A 19,003-nucleotide genomic window follows, 5' to 3' on the forward strand; every position below is an offset into this window, starting at 1 on the left:
ATTGTGAAACTGAAGATTCAGCATTGTTAATATAGTGAGATTAGAAAGGTCATAACACTGCAAGCTGGCATTATTTTCATATTTGGTGTCATGGAAGATTGCCTCCATAGCACACCTGCCTAGCTCAATATTGATTTGGCTTCTCTGATTAAAAATGGAATGTAAACTGATTAGAAAACAATTAGGAGTAAATCTATATGAACAAGGCTTTTTTTCTCTTCTTTCTTCTTGGAGAGTTAGCTTGATGTGACATGCAGGAATTTGACTTTGCCACTGACTGGCTAAAGGCAAGCAACAAGACAATGAGTTATCATTGCTGATTCAACGATGAGCTGTGAAAATAAAAGGTTTTATTCATTCTATTCCTCAAGGCTGAAAACCTCTGCCATCTTTAGTGTCTTTACAAAGGAATAAGAAAAACCCAGGTATGGCTTCTTAAGAAAATACTCCCTTATTACCTCTGACCTTTGTACAATCCTGTTGAAGCTGTGCTGATAATACAGTCTCTTGTTGGTCCCTTCAGTTGTTCACTTAAATGCTAATGTCACAGTCTAAAGGAAAAGTTGCCATGGATTCACAGTAACTGCCTGACCTAAAAAAGAGTCCAATAATGAGGAAGGCTAAAAGCAGTTTTGCTTTTAAATTTGTCACCAGGAACTAATGGTCAGTGCTATTCCACTCAGAGTTTGCATGTACTCCTATACCACATGAAAGTTTCCCTGGACAAATAACAACTTTTTTGTTCTGTGAACAGCAAAACGAACAAAGTCTGGGTCTGTACAGATTTGTACATTGTGTTCCTGAGTTCACCCCCTGCTCTGCACAACTCCCATGTTTTTACCACGCTCCCAATGCTCACTGCCTCCCCCACATCCTGTATGTGCAGTTATACAACACTCAAACTATTCCAGGGGTGACTCATCATCTCTAGCTGCTATATATATCAGAATAGATAAGAATATGTGTGTGTATATCTATATATAACTGTATATATCAGAATATTTAGTTCCCTACTTACGAATCTGCATAGATTGGGACAGTTTAATTCAGCCCACCCAGCTTTCTCACAGCAGTTGGTAGCTTGTTTCCTTCCTATGTACACCTGAAGGTTTTTCACAAAAAGCGTGGGAACTTCATGCCTTTGGAAATATTGCTCATTTCTAAAATTCAGCAGGGCAGCAACAGAGGCAAAAAGAAACAGCCCAGTGTTAAAACCCTGCTTGAGATACTTAGGTAACATAAGTAGTTTATTCTGAGGTATGTCTCAAAACAGACACAAATCTGGATAAACTTGTCTGGTACAAGATGATGTTGCAGCTGCTACTTAGCATTAGGCCATAAATGCTCTGTGCCATTACCTGGGTATTTGGCACTGATATTTCCTTTACTTGAAGAGCCCCTAAGTTACAGTGCTGCAGCTTGGATGAGGAGAAGCAACTGAAGCCCTCAGGTTGCTACATGAAGGAGCTAATGGCAACTAGCTCACAATCCTTTCCCTTCCTTTGCCGTAATTTCCATGTTGTTTCATTAGAGGTATCTTGCAAGGAGAGCTTGATGATTCTCCTAGTATCAAGGACCAAAAGACAACTTCAGAGGGCCTGTAAGATGGGTAATTCTGTCTTTCTTGCTCAGAAGAATTGAAAAAAAAATTTAAAAAATATTTGGCTTACTAGGAGAGGTCTTCACTAGACACAAGGATCTAAAGGTTTTCAAGAGTCCACGGCTTTGTCCCTTGATTATGGGAAAAAACCCACTATCTTATATCTTACAGATTTAAAGTCTAAATACCTGTTACATCAACTCTCTGCTTGTCACAAATCATCTTTTTAACCCGTATTTTCTCCCTACGTTAAGAACAGCTTCCAGATGTTATGAAAAGCTGGTAGTTTCTGCATAGCTAACACTTCAAGGTGGTACCTCAGAAAACTGGACAATAAAAAGGCCAAAGCCAGGCTGTGGCCTCTGCATGTCACAACATTCTCGTATGCTGTGAAGGGAGAGGGCTCTCAAGTTTCACATTTGACAATGGAAGTAGTTTAAGATTAAAAGTACTTAAAAATTACTATTTTTGTTATGTCCCACTAATATTTATGCTGGCACGAAAGAAATTTCTTCCTATTTGACTGAAGAGGCATTTGTTGCATGCCAAGCTTAGATTTGTGATATCCTTGGTTGTTTCTTTACTTTTATGTTCCTAAGCTTTGTGAGGGATATAAATACAGAACTGCCACTTAGTAAACTTGAACAGTCCTTGAGACAGAGTATTTTCTTGTGATATAGACAAGGGTCCTTATTCCCTTTTACCACTTTTGACTAACATTTATTCATTCTGCCTCCGTGTAATGTACTCCTAAAGCTACCAGCATAGGCTTTCTAGATCATCTCCCTGTGTATGCCACTGCTTTATTTTCCTTTACTTTTTATTTTCTAAAACAAACATCTCCACAGCACACTCGTGATCACAACTGAGAGTCACTTGCAGAATAAAGTTCAGCCACTCTACGATTTCCTAAGTCACTGCTTTTCTTGTGTTGCAGAAAAGTGAGAGAGCACTGAATTCAAATTATATTTATACAGTACGTAGACATGCAGGGCCAAGATTTGTTGAAGTTACAGTACTCCAAGCCACTATTGGCAAACATATTTTGGACTAGTGCTGCTTTAATTCTCCCAGGGCACGCAGCCCTGAAGAAAGGGAAAGAACACGGCCAAGAAAAAGCAGCATTCCTGGCTGTAGCAAATAACTTAGGATGGAAGCTCACAGAAAAAGGGAGAGGGGGAAAGAGGCACAATGGGAAAAGGAAGAGACAGGAAACATTAACATTTTTGCAATTTAGGTGGATTAGACCATTACTTTGAAGATTTAAATTTTCCACTGATCACAGAGAAAAATGGAAGCTATTTTGACTGAAAGAAAGCACAGTCACATAATGAATTTCTACTTAAGTGTAATGGTAGTACTGCAGTGTATCTATAAATAAAGTATTCTCCAATTAAACAGAGACATTTCATTCCTTCTTCCACCAAACACTGAATAAAAAGAAAAGATCACTTGCCCTCTTCTAACCTAGACTTAGATCTAAAGTGTATATGTAACCTAAAACCCTAAATCAATGTAATGCAATCAGAAAGTGCTGACACAGAACACTGGCATGAAAAACTTCTCTTGGCCTTTTAGATTGTCCAGATTTAAAGGCAACAGATGACATATTCCTTCCTTTTTATCAAATAACTGTTTGTTTGACTGATTTAAACCTGTATGGAAGTATTCTTCCTGGGTCATGCACTTTGGTCCTCAATTGCAAGTCCATTGGTGTGGTGACTGTGAATATTTAGACATAAAAATGTAGGGGCAAAATAGAAAAAATGTCACTATCTTAACTGTTATTTCTACAAGGGAGCTCAGGCAGGCAGACACCTTTTTCCCAATTCATTTAATTGTGGTGCAGGTCCTGCTCAGTTACAGTGTGGTTCCAGTGTTCTTCTGGAATTTACTTTTTGCCAAAAATGTCACTGAAGTGGCAAAAGGCAAACTAGAATTGACACACTTATGAGATACTTTTTCATTGCTATGAAAAGTCAAGCTTTAATTATTTCTAAATGCAATAATTTTTCCTTTTGAGTCACCTCTCAGATACATCCATCAGTCATACTGCAGTCTGCCCTTCCTGGTTTCCAGAATTTAAGATGTGGTGTTTGTTGAAAGGATTTTAACCAGAACTGAACATGCAGCCTGAAGTGAACACAGTGAATATTTTAGCATGCTAGGTTTGCTGCTCTGCACCTTCAGCCACTTCTGGAGAAGCTTGTAAGTAACTACCACCTCTGCAGTAAAGACTTCATGGAACATATGGAACTTGTGATGCTCTGATGGGTGGGTATAAAAGCACATTATCACCCTTAAACATTTGCTGGTAGATTTCCATGTTCATACTTTGGATGTTTATTGGAGATGTAGGAGCAGCAGCAGAATACAGAACTGGTAATATTTTTATAAGAAGGAACAAGGGGAGCTGTAAGTTTCAAAAACTGATGTCTCTCCTTTCAAATGTTTGAGTATGTGAAATCTGTCCTGCAATTTTGCCAAATTTAGCTTGTTTCTTAAGTTTTATTTACTAGCAATCCTTAGAGAGCAATTCAGATGTAAACCATTTACAAGGAACTTCTCAATATATGAGAAAATAAGACTTGTTTTGGTGTATCTACATCTCCTTTCACTTTGTGAACATTCATTGTTCACAAATCATGCTGATTGATAATCTATACTATGTGTTCAGATTTCACGTGTGTAGCAGTGAAATACACAACTCCTTTATGGAAAACAAAATGAGCAGTGAAACCCAGATAGAAAACACATCTGCTAGTGCAAACAGAACCAAAAGTCATGATCCCAAATCCTCCCAGGGACAGCAAACTGTAGGACTACAGGTGTCAAGGAATTCCTGGGTGATGCTTGCAACTCTGCCTACATTATTCTTGGGAAAATGCCTTTGATTGCTCAAAGGGATCAGCTCTGTGAGGTATGGTATGAGCCCTACTACAAAGGGCTGCTATAAGATATCATATTGGAAAAATTAGATAGACATATGAAAAAAAAAATTATCTTGACCCCGTTCAGCAGCCTTGAACCTCCAGTGACAGCCACTATGGAGCAGTACTTTCTTTCTTATGGAGGTGATTTGGGCTTTCAAGATCTTCAGGGTGTTCTCATCCATGAGATTGCCTCACTGCTGAATTTTGAAGCTTTCTTGGGCAGCCACAGCACTGAACTGCAGACTCCATTTGCAGATCTACTTCTGTCTTAATACTGGGATTACTTCCATAGCTGAACGCAGAATAGCAACATTAAGCATTTGGTCCCATTCTTTCTCCTTCCAAAGCACTCAGCTCCTTTGATGGCAGTTCTGTATATCTGCTTGATCCCTGCAGACACATGGAAGAACCGTTTGTGAATCCCAGAATGGGATTTAGCATTAAGAGACAAATAGCTTTTTGTGTGCAGAGCAGAGAAAATTGGCAGCAGGAGATGTGTGAGGAGCCAAGAAAATAAATGCTTCATGGCTACCTATTCTTCCTCTCCTCCTTATCTTAAAGACTTTCAAGGACTTTGGATACTCTGCAGTTTCAATGATTAGCTAAAAGTCCCAAATTCAGCATCTGAGATGGAAAATATTCAAATTGCTTCCATGCTCTTGCTTCACTCAAATACCTCTTGTATTTGCTTGAGAGGTGCTCACCAAATTATACCCCTCCATTAGCTAACCATACATGACACAGTATGTGCGAAATGCCCTACTAAATGTCAGGATGTGTGGCTTGTGTGGTCTCTTTAAATTAATTTTTGCAATCTCTCAATATCTAAGTAGAGATGGAAGTTCATAAACTGTTCTAGCCTTTCAAAGTTGTAGCATGAGTTCATACTGTTACCTGGGGAGGTGCTACTCTGTGCAGTCTGAAAATCTTCAGGGCGAGCAGACAGGCAAAAAGACACTATAATATCATAAGCAAATTCTAGCTCAGGAAAATGCTTGGCACTCTTCCATTTTCCTTCCCACAGCTGAAGGTACCCGTGTTCCTTGGCCTGTTCCATGAGACACTGAAGTGAGCTACAGGTGACTGCCTCATCCCCAGACAGCTTTGGAGGGGCTGCACAATGTTTGTCATCTGTGCCCTGAGCCAAAGATCAAAGCTACCACGTATTTCATTCATGTTGCACAGAAATAACTCTGCAAACTTAAAAAGATGCAAGCTAGGAAGAATTACTGATTTAACACAGCCACAGACATGCCCATTGTTACTGCCAGATACTGTCTTGAGACGGAAGAGTCCACATCTGTCACACGCTTCCAACATTATTTTGCTTTTTACATTTGTGGTCTCAGAAACTCTTCACTGCCCTCATCTTACCTGAGAAGACAGTTGAGCCATGACATTTTGGAAAAGGTCTGAACATTCTGGCTCCCTTCTCTGAAGTGCTCCTGCCCACTCTCAGGGGAGGGCGGGTGGGCCGTGTGGTACAGGGAGCAGCTGTGCCTGCCAGGTGGGCAGGGACATTGCCCGAGGCATCTGATGGGACTGGACGCCTGCTCAAACATTTGCCTCTTGGCCCAAGGCAACATTTGGCTTTTGGATGGCTTTGACATGTCTCTGATGTTTACATACCACTCGGAGCAGGTTGGTTTCCGGCTGTTCTATGGCACCTAATCCAATGCAAAATTCCATTTAAACACAGATCCTTGAGCTGAAAGGAGCATCTTCCCCTTGTGTACCAAGAGAGCAGTGCAAGAGGAAAATGCACATGCAGGGAACTTCTCTTTATCCTGCACACACAGACCCTCCCCTATCCCCGTACATTTCGCAGGCATCCCTGCTTCCCCTGCATCTGCCACCAGCCTGCAGCGGAGGCACCGGGGCATTTGGGGAGCCCATTCTCCCAGCTCCTCCCGGTGGTGAAAGGGAAGAAGAGCACAACACGACTTGCTTCCAATGTCTACATTCTCAACATAACCAAATCTGCTCTCCACAAACTTTTCTGGACACTATCTCAAACGCCCGAGCTGCCCCTTTCCCAGACCCTTCTGACTGAAGCCTCAGAGTAGCAAACGAGATGCTCAAGACAGACACTTGTAACACCTCGAATACCTGTGCATTCTACCACAGCCTGTCCAATCTCATCTGGCACTGACCATGGTGGTCTCTTTTCCTTAACCTCTGATGTTACACACTGGGAAGGACCACCCAGCCTCTTCTGTCACCTCCTGCATGCTCTTTGCAATATCTTGAAGGGGAAGGGAAATGCAATACTTCAACAGTCTTGGGTGGTGTGCTGCCCAAGGAATGTCAGATTGGAAGCAGCTGTGCTGGAAGGTACCATCTGCAGTTGCAATATAGCTCTTTCATTTTCAAATGACTGGATGTACAGGAAAGGTTCCTCCACCAAAGCAATGAATATTTATTTCTGAAGTCTGCTGACAGAAAATCCTTCCACCGCGTGCAGAATCTTTGCAGGCAGCAAATTTAGCAGCAATGAAGTGACCACAATGCGCCCCACACATTTTTCCTATATAAAACCATCCTTTCCATCTCTACAAAGTACAGTATTTCTGCCAACCATTCAGCCTCATGCTGCTGCAATACAAAAGTGAAACCATGACTGTATGGAAGGGGTAGGTGATTTCTGAGAGGTTTTTTGATGAAAAAACAACAATCCAATTAAAAAGACCAGTGATGGATGTGTGGTTAAAGATATTCCCAAACTTAGTGTCCTTTGACTTCTCTTGGCTACCACATTTGGCAGCTACACAACAAAAACAAACCCTCCCTCCAGGCTAATGGTTTTAGCAGCCAAGAGCTGAAAAGCATCCACCACCTTCTCCATGGGACTTCCAGCACAAACCACGAAAGTACTCAGTCCAGCCCCACTCCCTGGCTTGCAATACCAGGTCTCAGAGGTGGAGGGGACCTTGCACAGAGGAATGTTGCAATTAGCAATAAAAAACCCTCTTAGAGATGATGGCTCTTAGTGTATTTCTCAAGTTCTGATTCAAGCTCACTGGCAGCCTCATCTGCAGTACAAATAACACTGGGGTACCACCTACTTTTGCCTTGACCTGTCTGTAACCCAGCATCTGAATTTGTTAGGAATTGATGCCGTCAAGTTCTTGTACAGGACGCCTCAGAGTGGGGTTATAAAGCTTATGAGAGGAGAAAAGGTTTTCTTTACAGGAATTTGGAAAGATTCCTATTAACTCATCATGCCATGTTTGCAGATGTCTTAGCCCACTCCTGAGGAGAGGCAGGAAGTGCATTAGCAGTAAATCCATATGACAGTATGTATAGTGGGAGCCAGCCTTGTCTTCATACCTGGTACAAAAATGTCTGTGCAGTCAAGGGAAACTGAACTTTTTCCTTCTTCCTTGCATACTAGGGCATGGATGAATTGTTTCCTAGAGTGTGAGGGTAGCTTTGCTGGAACTATTGGTGTTGCAGCACTCCAAAGAAGCAATCCCTTTAGTTGGAGATGCTTGTTTCAACAGCCCACTAAGGATGCTGGGGTCTACACCCTCCTTTCTTCTTGCTTGGTTAAGACCAGAGGGAGAAAGAAAATAAAGGAGAAAAGGAGTGAGGTGGGGTAAGCAAGAAAGAGACAGAAGGACATTTTTACTGTGATGCTGTACTCATGATAAATGGATTCTCCATTACAAACTTGACTTGTAGATTTGTGTTATCTCTTCCTCCACCTGCATGGTTCTGCACCACAGACATGAATCTAAACTTGCCAGCTAACCAGAGCTGGGGAATTATTCCAACTAAATCCCTTCAAAAAGGAAAAGGGAGGTTGTAGCACTGGCCAGGGGTTGCAGACAGCACAGAGTTAGTGGGAAGCTTCTGTTCCTGTTCACTGAGAGCACATCTCCTCAGCTCCTGCTATTTCTGACACATTGCCATGCATTCTGCTGGGGGTGTGCACTTCAGCACCATGCTCAGCAGAGAATAAGCAGGTCTTTCCTGGCATCATGGGGGGATGATGAATTGTCATAAGGATGTGGGGAAACCATATTTCAAACCAAGTTGTTAAGAGTTTGGAAAAGACTGAGGTCTGAAGAACACTAAGAGAAACATCCTGCTCCTTTCACCTCAGAAGAGAGAGATTTCCCCACGGGTGTGGAGAGCTCTTCTGAGCACACTTCTGTGTCTGCTGTGAGGCAGGGGACACTGGAAACCTTGGGGAAGCAATGAAAAACAAACACCACATTCACAACAACTTTTCAAAATATCAGAGACACTGAATGTTGGATTTAGAGAGGTGAGAACATCACAGTGGCACCAATAAGGTGGGGAAAAGGTTGGGTTTTTTCCTTCAGATCTTTCTTTACCTCTTCCTTGCTGTTTTTCTGCATAGGTTCATAATCCTGCTTGGCATTTCTGTACATACCCCTGGCCTCAGTAAGGGAATAGTTTCCTGCATCTTATTTTTGAGAGACGGGAAGCTGCAACCCACCATCAGCATTACTGAAATCACAGTAATGGCACAATGCCCTTGGAGAAACTTCTATTTTCTCCCAGTAAAAAGTGGCTGAACATATGCTGGAGTAGGCTTTTTTTTTTTTTCAAGAGAATGTAAATATCCTTCTAACTGTGCTCATTTTATACTTTACATCAGAGTATTTCCTGAGGCTCTTGCCAGCTTTTCTTTTATTTCACTGCTTCTTCAGTCAATAAGTCATCACGAATCTCATTTCCATTTGTAAGTCCATTACTGCAGCCATTAAAGGGTACCTACTACTGCACTTCTAATAATACTGTGCCTTTTTTGTGGAAGCAAGTTTCCACTTAATTTTGAAAACATCTGCCCAGACCTTGAAACGTTGTCTGACTTAGAGGATGCCATTGAGTGTGTCCTGGCAGAGGGGTTTGGTTGCCCTGGCACCCCTTCATTAAGTCACTGGAGGCATTTTATGTGCCAGCAAGAAAGGAAAGGCAATTAAAAGAAATAGGAAGGACAGAGAAAGTGAAAAAAGAGAGAAAATTTCACTTGACAAGGGTGAAATTGTTGCCTTTTCCACACAGAGACAATGTTTTGCTGAAAGTACAAGTTTAAATTCCAAGCCAATATCCCAGAGATTAAAGAAGAAGGTCAGAAGAGAGTAAATGCAAGTAAAAGAACTTGGTTATCAAACCTGATCATCATCAAACCCGACTGTACTAATCACACCTTCATTTCAGGCTCTCTGAGATGGTGCAGCACACTTGCAATGCACCTCCCATGGCTGATATCTCCTCATGGGGTTGATTCATAATAATCCAGTGACCACCAAACTCCCAAGTCCAGTGCTTGAATAAACTAGATTGTGCAATCTATCTTCAGGACTAAAACCTTCCACCAGCAATGATCCAAAACCACAAACAAAATGCAATTTCTTAAATCTTACAGGAGTATCTTCCAGTTAGCACGGTAAGCTTTACCAATAAAAAAAATGTTATAACATGTTTGGAAGATTTTCTGGTACAACATTTCCTAATGGCACGTCCAGGTCATATGCCTACAGAGCTTAGCTTTGAACTTAATTACTAGCTAGGCAAAATTTGCTTGAGCTTCAAATGCAAACTTGGGTTTCTGTGTGCCATCAAAAAGCCCAGCTCTACCCTCAACAATCAGGTACAGCAAGAGAAAACCAGAGAAAATATTAATCCTATTCAATTCTCATGCTACTGACTTTTCTTTCTTCTTGTCTTGACAAAATATGGTGATTTTGGGGAACCTGAAACTAATCTCAAAACATTACCAGGTAATCCTTTGTATTCTTTGCACCATTAAACTGAAATTCTCCCAGATACCATATTTTCTGTCCTACTTAATTCTGCAGATTTCAGAGTGACTTTACTTGCTTAAAACTGTTCAATTGCTGCTGAAAAGTATCCTAGAATTGTTTAAGTTGAAAAAGACCTCTAAGATTATCAAGCGCAACAGTAACCCCAGCACTGCCAAGTCCATCACTAAACCATTCCCCCAAGTGGCACATCTACACATCTTTTAAATCCCCCCAGGGATGGTGACTCCACCACTGCCCTGGGCAGCCTGCTTCAGTGCTTGGCTACCCTTTCAGTGAAGAAATTTTTCCTAATATCCAATCTAAACTTCCCCTGGTGCAACTTGAGGTTATTTCCTCTTGTCCTCTCCCTTGTTATTTGGGAAAAGAGACTGACTGTCCCCTCGCTACAACCTCCTTTCAGGCAATTGTAAGAGAGTGAGAAGGTTTTTCCCAAGTCTCCTTTTCTTGAGGCTAAACAGCTCCAAGCTGCTTCCTCAGCTCCCTCAGCTGCTCCTCACTGGACTTGTTCTTGAGACCTTTCACCAGAATAGATCTGATGCTCTTCTATGACTTTACACCATGTGAAAAACATCCTTGGGACATTGCAAACTGAGCTTACATAAAGCTCAGCCCTTTGCAGCAGAAGCACAAGGCACTAACTGTGGTACACGTTGCTAAAGTAGCAACAGCCACTCCAGGTAACAGCATCTTTCAGTGCCTCAGTTATTCATTACCTTTGTTTACTGCTTTAGACTGAGTTACCATTTTATTTACTGATGACTTTAGGGTGCAAGTCTCTCCAGCAAGGTCCAGACACGACATCTATTAGCAGTTTCCATGCTGGAGATCTGCCCAGAACAGGGTCAATGCTGTCTCCTGCACTTGACAAGGACTATACTGCTGAGCTTATCTGAACCTAATGACAAACTGACTTCCAGTTTACAAAAGTGCACTGAGAGCCAACAAATTAGGGAGAACTTCTGCTATTTCCGCTTCTCTTCTCTCCTCTATTGTGAGAGGAACATGCAAGAAATACATTTTAAGTCTCAAGACTCCATTGCCCCTCCCCGATTGGTTTTGTATCCCTGAGTTACAGGGCAGTTATTTGAGGCCCTACAATTTCCATGTCCCAAGTTTTGCAGTAAGACGTAGGTCCTAACAGAAGGGCTTTAGTACAATTGAGATTTAAAACTATAATAGTGTAAAACAAATGACTACATTTTCAAAGAACTTTCAGTTAAGTTTGCCACATTATGCTTATGTCCAGAACCCCTTCAGTGACCAATGTCACAAAGTCATGGCACAAAAGAAACAAAGTGTGTGTTCAAGTGCAGTAAAAGTCATAAGTGTGCTCTTCCTGGGTACCATGAACTCTCTCCCAGCTAGGCTATGCTAGGACAGGACTCCCAATCACCTAACCAAAAATAGCTGACTAGAAATTGCTTATACTGATAAACTATCCTAGATGGTAAAAGGATAAATATTGCTGTATAGGTCCTTTGTACTAGCCCTGCTCACTCTTTTTTAGCCAATTAATTCCTATTTTAAAAATACACCTCCGTCAGGGAACAAGAACTGTAGTATTTTTATGACCAAGAGGAAGTCATCCTAATCCTTCACCCACACTCAGTAAAGAGAGAAGGAATTAAAGCTATCTTTCCAGGTACACTGTCTGATCTTTTCTCCCATCTACTCTCTCTGTCCTTACTCTGCTTCTGGCTCCACTGCTGCTAGACACCCACACTCATTTTCCTTCATGGCTCTCATGCTGCTTGACATTCCTCATTCCTTGCTGTTAACCTCTTTCTCACAGCACTCTTTTGCTGTTCCTTTTCAGTTTTTCACTTCTCTTCAGCTGCTTTAACTCTTCTTTTCAGTTTTTCACTTCTCTTCAGCTGCTTTAACTCTGCCTTGCTGAGTAGTTTATTGGTAAAAGAGTTTTCCTCCTAGAGCTGGAACACAAAATTTTTTCCTGAATACAACCAATTTGGTCAATGTAAACAATAGAGAGGACTCAAGTCTCTCAAAACTCTACACCGTGAGGGGAGAAGGGAGAGAGAAGAGTTTGGCTTTTTTCCCAATAACATAGGAAACATAATATCCTTTTTCAGTAACTACAGTAATGCTGCAAGCCTCTGCTGCTGGTTCAGCATGCAAGTGTAAATAAACACAATTTACAGAGTTACAGCATGGATATTATTGGGTAATCTGGGTAAATAGGATAACAAAATATTTATATTGTATGTTTATATAACCCTGCTATGTCCTTGGAAAGGTCCTTTGTGTGCTTCCTCCCATGCTCCAGTGGTGGCACAGCCTGGTACAGACTGGCAGTGCCACACTTTCCGTGTGCTCCGTGTGTGCCCCACCCACGGCTCGCTGCCAGCATTTACCTGTGTCCCTGAGGGAGGGCAGCAGGAACCAGGTCCCACTCCAGGCTGTGGAAATACAGCAGCTTCTCCCCCATCTGCCATTACATCATCTCCTCGTGCTCTTACCCATAGCTACAAGCATGGCTGGAAATTACTCTTCCAGCAGGGTAACTTAGGAGCACACTGGAAAAACAATTTAAATTCCCCATTTGGCTCAGCGGCATGAATATGCCCTTGTTGGTTACGGTCCGAAGTAAGGGTATCGGTAACTCGGTATCCCTGCTGAAGCAGTTTCCGGAGATGCTCCGAGCTCCCGGCGGGTGCCGGTGCCGAGGTGCGGGAGGCGGCGGGAGATGGCAGCAGAGAGCCCCTGCGGGAGCGGCGCGACCCGCGGGCACCCGGCGCCTTCTGTCCGCGCCGGGGAGGTTCTGATGCGTTTGGATTTAAACCCAACAGGGGAAGTCATCTTAAAATAATCTGAAAACAGTCTCACCTCAGTAACTGGTTCGTAAAGACACTGGCAGTCACCCCTGGAAGGATCCAAGGCTCTTCCCTTCCGTGACTTTTTTCATCGGGCAAGAGAGGAGCTATAGGAATGACGAGGAGCGGCTCCTTCAGCCGGCACATGCCACAGGTGTACAGGGAATTGGGCAAAAAGAGCACGGCAAGAGCCACCCTGCAGGAACGTGACCCCACTGGCACTGGCAGCTCTGCAGGGGCAGCTTCAGGGCACTCCCCGAGCACTGAGGCAGGTCCCACATTTCCCTGCTTTGGCTCCTTAATTTGTTCCTAGCCCTGGTATATTTGCTTATGGAAACAGATCAGTGCCCTGCTCTGGTAAGGAAGTCAGATGTCTCCGTCCTCATTTTGATTGCCAGCAGCTGATAAGGCCTGACACACCAAATCATGTGCTTGGGGGAGCTCCTCTCTCTGAGACGCATCCACTACTAGAGCAAGCACATGGGAGACTGTATGTGCAGTTCTTACATCTCAGCTCACAAAGGGCTTGTGTCCATATGTTCGTAGCTAGAGGCCTAGGAAAAGTCACTTGTTCAGTCTTCCACCTGCTTTGGGGTTGAAAACGTGCTTGGAGAACTTGGAAAACTAATCCTTTCATTCCCAAAGCACAAAAATGAAGATAAAAGTAGGGAAGAATTACAAGGCATCTGTTGCACGATGAGGTGTCTCCAAATTCCTGAATAATCATGTTTATGGGAAATCTGCTTTTCTTACATCAGCTCTGGTAGCAGCTGATACAATGGAAAGATATCCCAAAGGGTATGGATGATGCTAGGAACTGTAATGTTGCTGCTGTTAAATGTACAGCATTGTAGGCCTGTGCTGTACATTAATAGCTTGGGATCTCTGTCATCAGTGTGAGCTCTTACAGCTCTGAGAGCTGTGCTTGCAGCTGTGCTAATGAATACTTTCATGTGGGATTTAATGTAACAGGTAAAGAAATAAGCTTTTCTGTCGTAGTCTGGAATGGCAGCCCTGCTCTGTGTTTCTCTACAAAAACACTGCACCACCTCACACAAAAGGTTCCCAAGGTTGTTTACTGCTAGGGTTGACTTCTAATGAGGGAGATTTTTCAGGAGTCATTTGAAGAATTGTCATGGAAGGGCTTACTCCATTTATCAGTCAGTTCGATTGGCCATTCTCCATGGATACAATACAGGGCAAAGAATTGGGACCAACTTAGCAAGAGACCAAATGTATTTCAGAGTGGCTGGAAAGCTCTGAGTGCTAAAGAACGGTAGCTGGAGCCTTGAGAACTTTTAGCTTCACCAAAGGTCAGACAAGATGCACATTAATCTGAAAAGCTCTGTAGAACTATCAGTCCCACCCTCTGAATCTCTACTGATTTCCTCCACACTTGTCAGAACTTTGATATTGAAGGCTGTTTCTTCTCTGGAAGAAACAAAAAATTTCCAGCTGTGTTAGTCTTCAGTCCTGACTTGGGTAAGGTAAGGTAAGGTGAACATCACTATTTATCCCTGCATGATGTAAGTATGTATTTTCCTCTATGGAGCTGAACTTCTGCAGGACAATGGAAAATGAAAAAGAAAATTGGCATTTTGTTTCCAGGCCACTTAACTGATTTTTCATTTTGATTCCATTTTATGAGCCTACAGACCCTCACACACATGCATAGACATCATCTCTCTCTTTTCATCCAGCTGTCACCAGCCAGTGTTGCAAGACACTGACCTTTGATTGCAGCTGAGGTCTGCTCCTCCAGCTTTACTGTCTTTATTGATATGGTGTCACAGTCAACATAAATTGTCTCTTCCTTTGAGAAGATCCAGCATCAGAGGGTTAATTCTGTCAAGCATCATTCTTGTGAATTGGTAAGAGTGCAGCTTGTGCATGACAGGCTCCAGAGGTTTCTGTAAGATGCAGATGAGGTGAATATTCCAGTTAAGATAGTACCTCATAAATTATTTTCTAACAAGTCTCCCCTTGGGAACTGCAACCCTGTTTAGGCTTGTACAGACTTGTCATCAGGTATGAGATTCTGAAATCTAGTAAAAAATTAGCCCTAAACTAATACCTCAAAGTCATATGTGCAAAGTAATATAAAGTGAAGAGATGCAAACCTTCTAGAAATCAACCTCTTATAACGCCAGGATAATTATCAATCCTTTCTGCAAGTCTTTAAGCAAGAACAACTGGTTTTGTCCTTTTTTTTTTTTTTTTAATTACTATATTCAGTGATACTTTAATATCCTTGATTTGTCCTTAAATATCACATAAAGTCACTGTTTGATTTATGAGGTTTAAAAAAGTCTTTATTAATGGTATTGTGGGGATTTCACAATAAATGTAACAGCATGGTGCCTGGAATAAAAACCAAACCTCATTCACACTCCCAGGTGAGAGTTACCAATACCTTTTAACCATCAGATTGGGGAAAAATGATGAATTCCTCTAATGAACAAGTGAATTGGGGGGGTCAAACCAATTGGCAAATAAGCTTTTATTGAAAGGGAAGTTTAAAGGTTCTCGTGAAAGAGAAGATAAAGCCTTTTCTGTCAGTTATTGCAGTCTGTTTGAGAGCAGTTCCATCGTTAGGAAGGTGCTGCACTGAGGCTGGGCAGTGTGTGCTTTCAGTTCTGCTCCTGTTAACAAAAAAAGGATTTGTTTCTTCATGTGACTCTACCAGGCCAGTCACCACAGCCCTAAAAGGGTCTGAATGTTACTGCAGCATTAGGATCTTGGTAACTGGACAGAGTAAGACTGAAAAAACAAGACAGTAATGGCTGGAAACTTAGAGATAACCAGAGCATGGACAGAAACACAAAATTGTTTTTATAAGAACCTCACAAAGCTTATCTTGTAGGGAAACATCCACTGAGGGGTGTGTGTACACCTATAACCCAATTAATGCTTCCTACCCAGGAAAGCATTACTGAGAAAGGTACAAGGAACAGAGCAGCAAATTATTCTGGAGAAGTGGCTCACAATTTCCCACAGCACTTTGTAATGTGCTCTTAGTTCATTTGATCTAGCTTGTGACTTCTTAATGGATGTGCTTTTTTTGCTTTAATTACTTCCACAAATTGTCAAGATGTCAACTGTAATTTTTTACCCTAGTTTATATGAGTTCCCTTGCCCAAAGGATTGTCCAAGAGGACTTTGCTTGCTGTGTTTCCTCTTCTTGATTTATTCTGAAAAGCATTGACAGGAAAGCTAAAAATACCTGCAAGATAGTTAACAAGAGAGTTTTAATTGCAATAAGGGCAACAACACATTCAGAATTGAAAATTATCTTGCACATTCAGGAGCCATGAAATCAAAACTTGGACGACCTATCTAAAAACCACAGTTACCAGCCTAGGACACAAGCTCTAGTTTGCATGTTCTAATCCTCTTGAAAAGAGGGATTTAGTAGCCTTATAAGCTGTATTCCAGCTCAGTGATTTCAGAGTGACTTTCAAAGGCATTTCATAGAAGAGCTCAACTATGCTTAAGTGCTCTTAGGACCAGGTCACAAAACTTCACTTCACTTCTTGTGTTTCTGCAAAGAGCTCAATCTGTACTCAAGCTTTGGTTTCTAGAAGCTCTTTCCAGGCTTGTTTAGAATTATTATTATTTTCCCTGGATAAAATATCTTGAGATTCATAGGATAATATGCAACTATTAAAATACAAACACAATACCTACTGTATGTGGTTTAATTTCAATTTTTCACTTACCAGTGTCTCCCATCTTTTTTGTGTAGGCATTCACAGTTCCTCATGCACAGCCTGTGGACTGAACAAACTCTTCTTCCTGTTGAGTGACCCACAACAAAGGATTCCTGATCAGCCAGAACCCTAACAAGAAACAGTTTACAATGATTTCACAATTTATTAAGTAACTATTTCAAAACTATTTCAATTGCATCTGGATCTTTTTAATCTTTTACCATCACAGAGGGAAACCATGTTATTCAAAATCACACCTGAGCTGTCCATACAGCACCACTCATCTGTGCCTGACAAATCAGGAGCACGGCCCAAAAAAGCAGGAATCCTTACACAGCTCTTCCTTTGTCTACACTACACACTTCCAAGTCTTTTCACTTCATCTAGGCTTTCTATTATTATAGAGATAGAAAATTAATCAGACTAACCATAACTTCCCAGCTCTGGAATTCTCTGGGAGATTCTTGAATTATTTGGGAGATACTCCTTGATGTAAAGAGCTGGGGCATAATCACATTACATTTTATTTTATGTACATTTCCAGCATCTGTAGTTTTGGAAAAGGGGTTGACATTTACATGCAGGATAATTTAAAAGTCAGGCAAATAAATCACTTATTTGAAATCCTGAGCTTTTAAAGCTATCTCAAGATTTTTCCAAGAACTTTCCAAGAAATGAAACACGGCCTTAGGTGAAAGATGGCCTTTGGAAAAATTACAGGGCTTTGCCAAAATGGTGCCAAAGTCAACATATGATACACAAATATCACACTTGTTTCATCTCTTTCTGCTGCAAAAAACCTCTTTCAAAGTGTTTCAGTGGTTGTCCTGTACACCTTGCAGCTCAGCTCTCACCACAAGCATTGCATTGAATGCCTATCACTCACTTGACCATCTATTCTAATTTTTGTTATATCAGCAGTTTGTGATGCTAATTAAAAGTAGATTTACCTATCTCACACTACTTACATTTATTTTTTGAAATGAAAGTAATTCACCCTCCTGCATGAATTAAGTCTTGTCTGCCTGTGTTTTGTTTTTAAAATTTTTTCTTCAGCTATTTGGTGGAACAGGCTTAAAACAAGGTCTTGAAGTACTATAATGAGATTTCCTACTACAGGCTGTAAAGATTATTTTCATAATTTGAATAATCAACACCCTTATCTCTTTGTCAATTTAAACACTACGAGCAATTCACTCATATAGTTCTGACTAGAATAATGTTTAAAAAAAGTGATAAAATGAGGAAAAGCTGTTTAATTGCACCTAGGTTCATCACAAAATACTTAGCTTTTACTGATTCTGACATTAAATACAGCACCCTAAAAGCTGGCCCTGTTAAGGACTGAGGAATGAGTGGAGTTTGGTTCTTTTAATGCTGTGTGGAGTTTTACAAAGGCCTCACGGTGTGGTAAGGAAAGTGTGGTGCTCTCCTTGCAGCAGAAACCCTGAGGTCTCTCCACTGGGATGGCAAGATAGTTCTACATGTTTAAGCAGCAAGATTCCTCTCTCAAGCTCAGGCGAGGGGAAATGACACCAGAAGTAGAAAACCCAGGAAATGTTTTCCCAGAATGTGTCAGTTTATGTCAGTGTTGGAAGGAGAATTTTATCTCCACTTACCATCTTGTCTGAAGCTGACATTGTCTCCTTTGATAAGGAACTGATACTTACACTGTTTCATCCAGTTACTTCATCCAAACACTAAAGCATCAAAGCTGAAGCGATGACTCTTAAGCGTGATGAACAGGAAAGCAACACAGAGAAAATTCCTGTTGATGTGGTATAGATGTGCTCAAAATTTAATATGGATGCATTTTCAGGTTGTCCCATTAGATGCTCGATCTCAAATTTCGCAGCCCAGAGCAGGTTCTCCTTTGGAAAAAGAATATCAGAGTAAAGCTGTTTGTAAACTAACTCTGTTACAAATAATTCAGGTTATTCACAGTTTGCCTCTATCTGCAATTCATTACAAGCAGCACTTCTTACAAAGAGAACAGAATATTTAATTATTGTTGGGGAAGATGAAACAGGAAAGCCTTGGAAATATGACTGCCTGACAAAAGATTTTGGGAATATGAAAACTACAGGCAACATCGAAATGAAAGCCACTTTTGAAATACCAGGTCTTA

At 41.4% G+C, this 19,003-nt stretch overlaps 1 long non-coding RNA gene across 1 annotated transcript; it reads right to left on the reverse strand.

Moving 5' to 3' along the window:
* Positions 1-15,455: 15,455 nt before the first annotated feature.
* LOC125331012 lies at positions 15,456-18,740 on the reverse strand. The gene is made up of 3 exons (XR_007205818.1): positions 18,546-18,740; positions 16,885-17,004; positions 15,456-16,388 (listed from the first exon to the last, which is right to left on the reverse strand). It is a non-coding gene; the product is annotated as an uncharacterized LOC125331012 (long non-coding RNA).
* Between the last annotated feature and the right edge of the window lie 263 nt (positions 18,741-19,003).

The sequence above is a fragment of the Corvus hawaiiensis genome, chromosome 10, assembly GCF_020740725.1.
Source record: "Corvus hawaiiensis isolate bCorHaw1 chromosome 10, bCorHaw1.pri.cur, whole genome shotgun sequence".
NCBI lineage: Eukaryota > Metazoa > Chordata > Aves > Passeriformes > Corvidae > Corvus > Corvus hawaiiensis.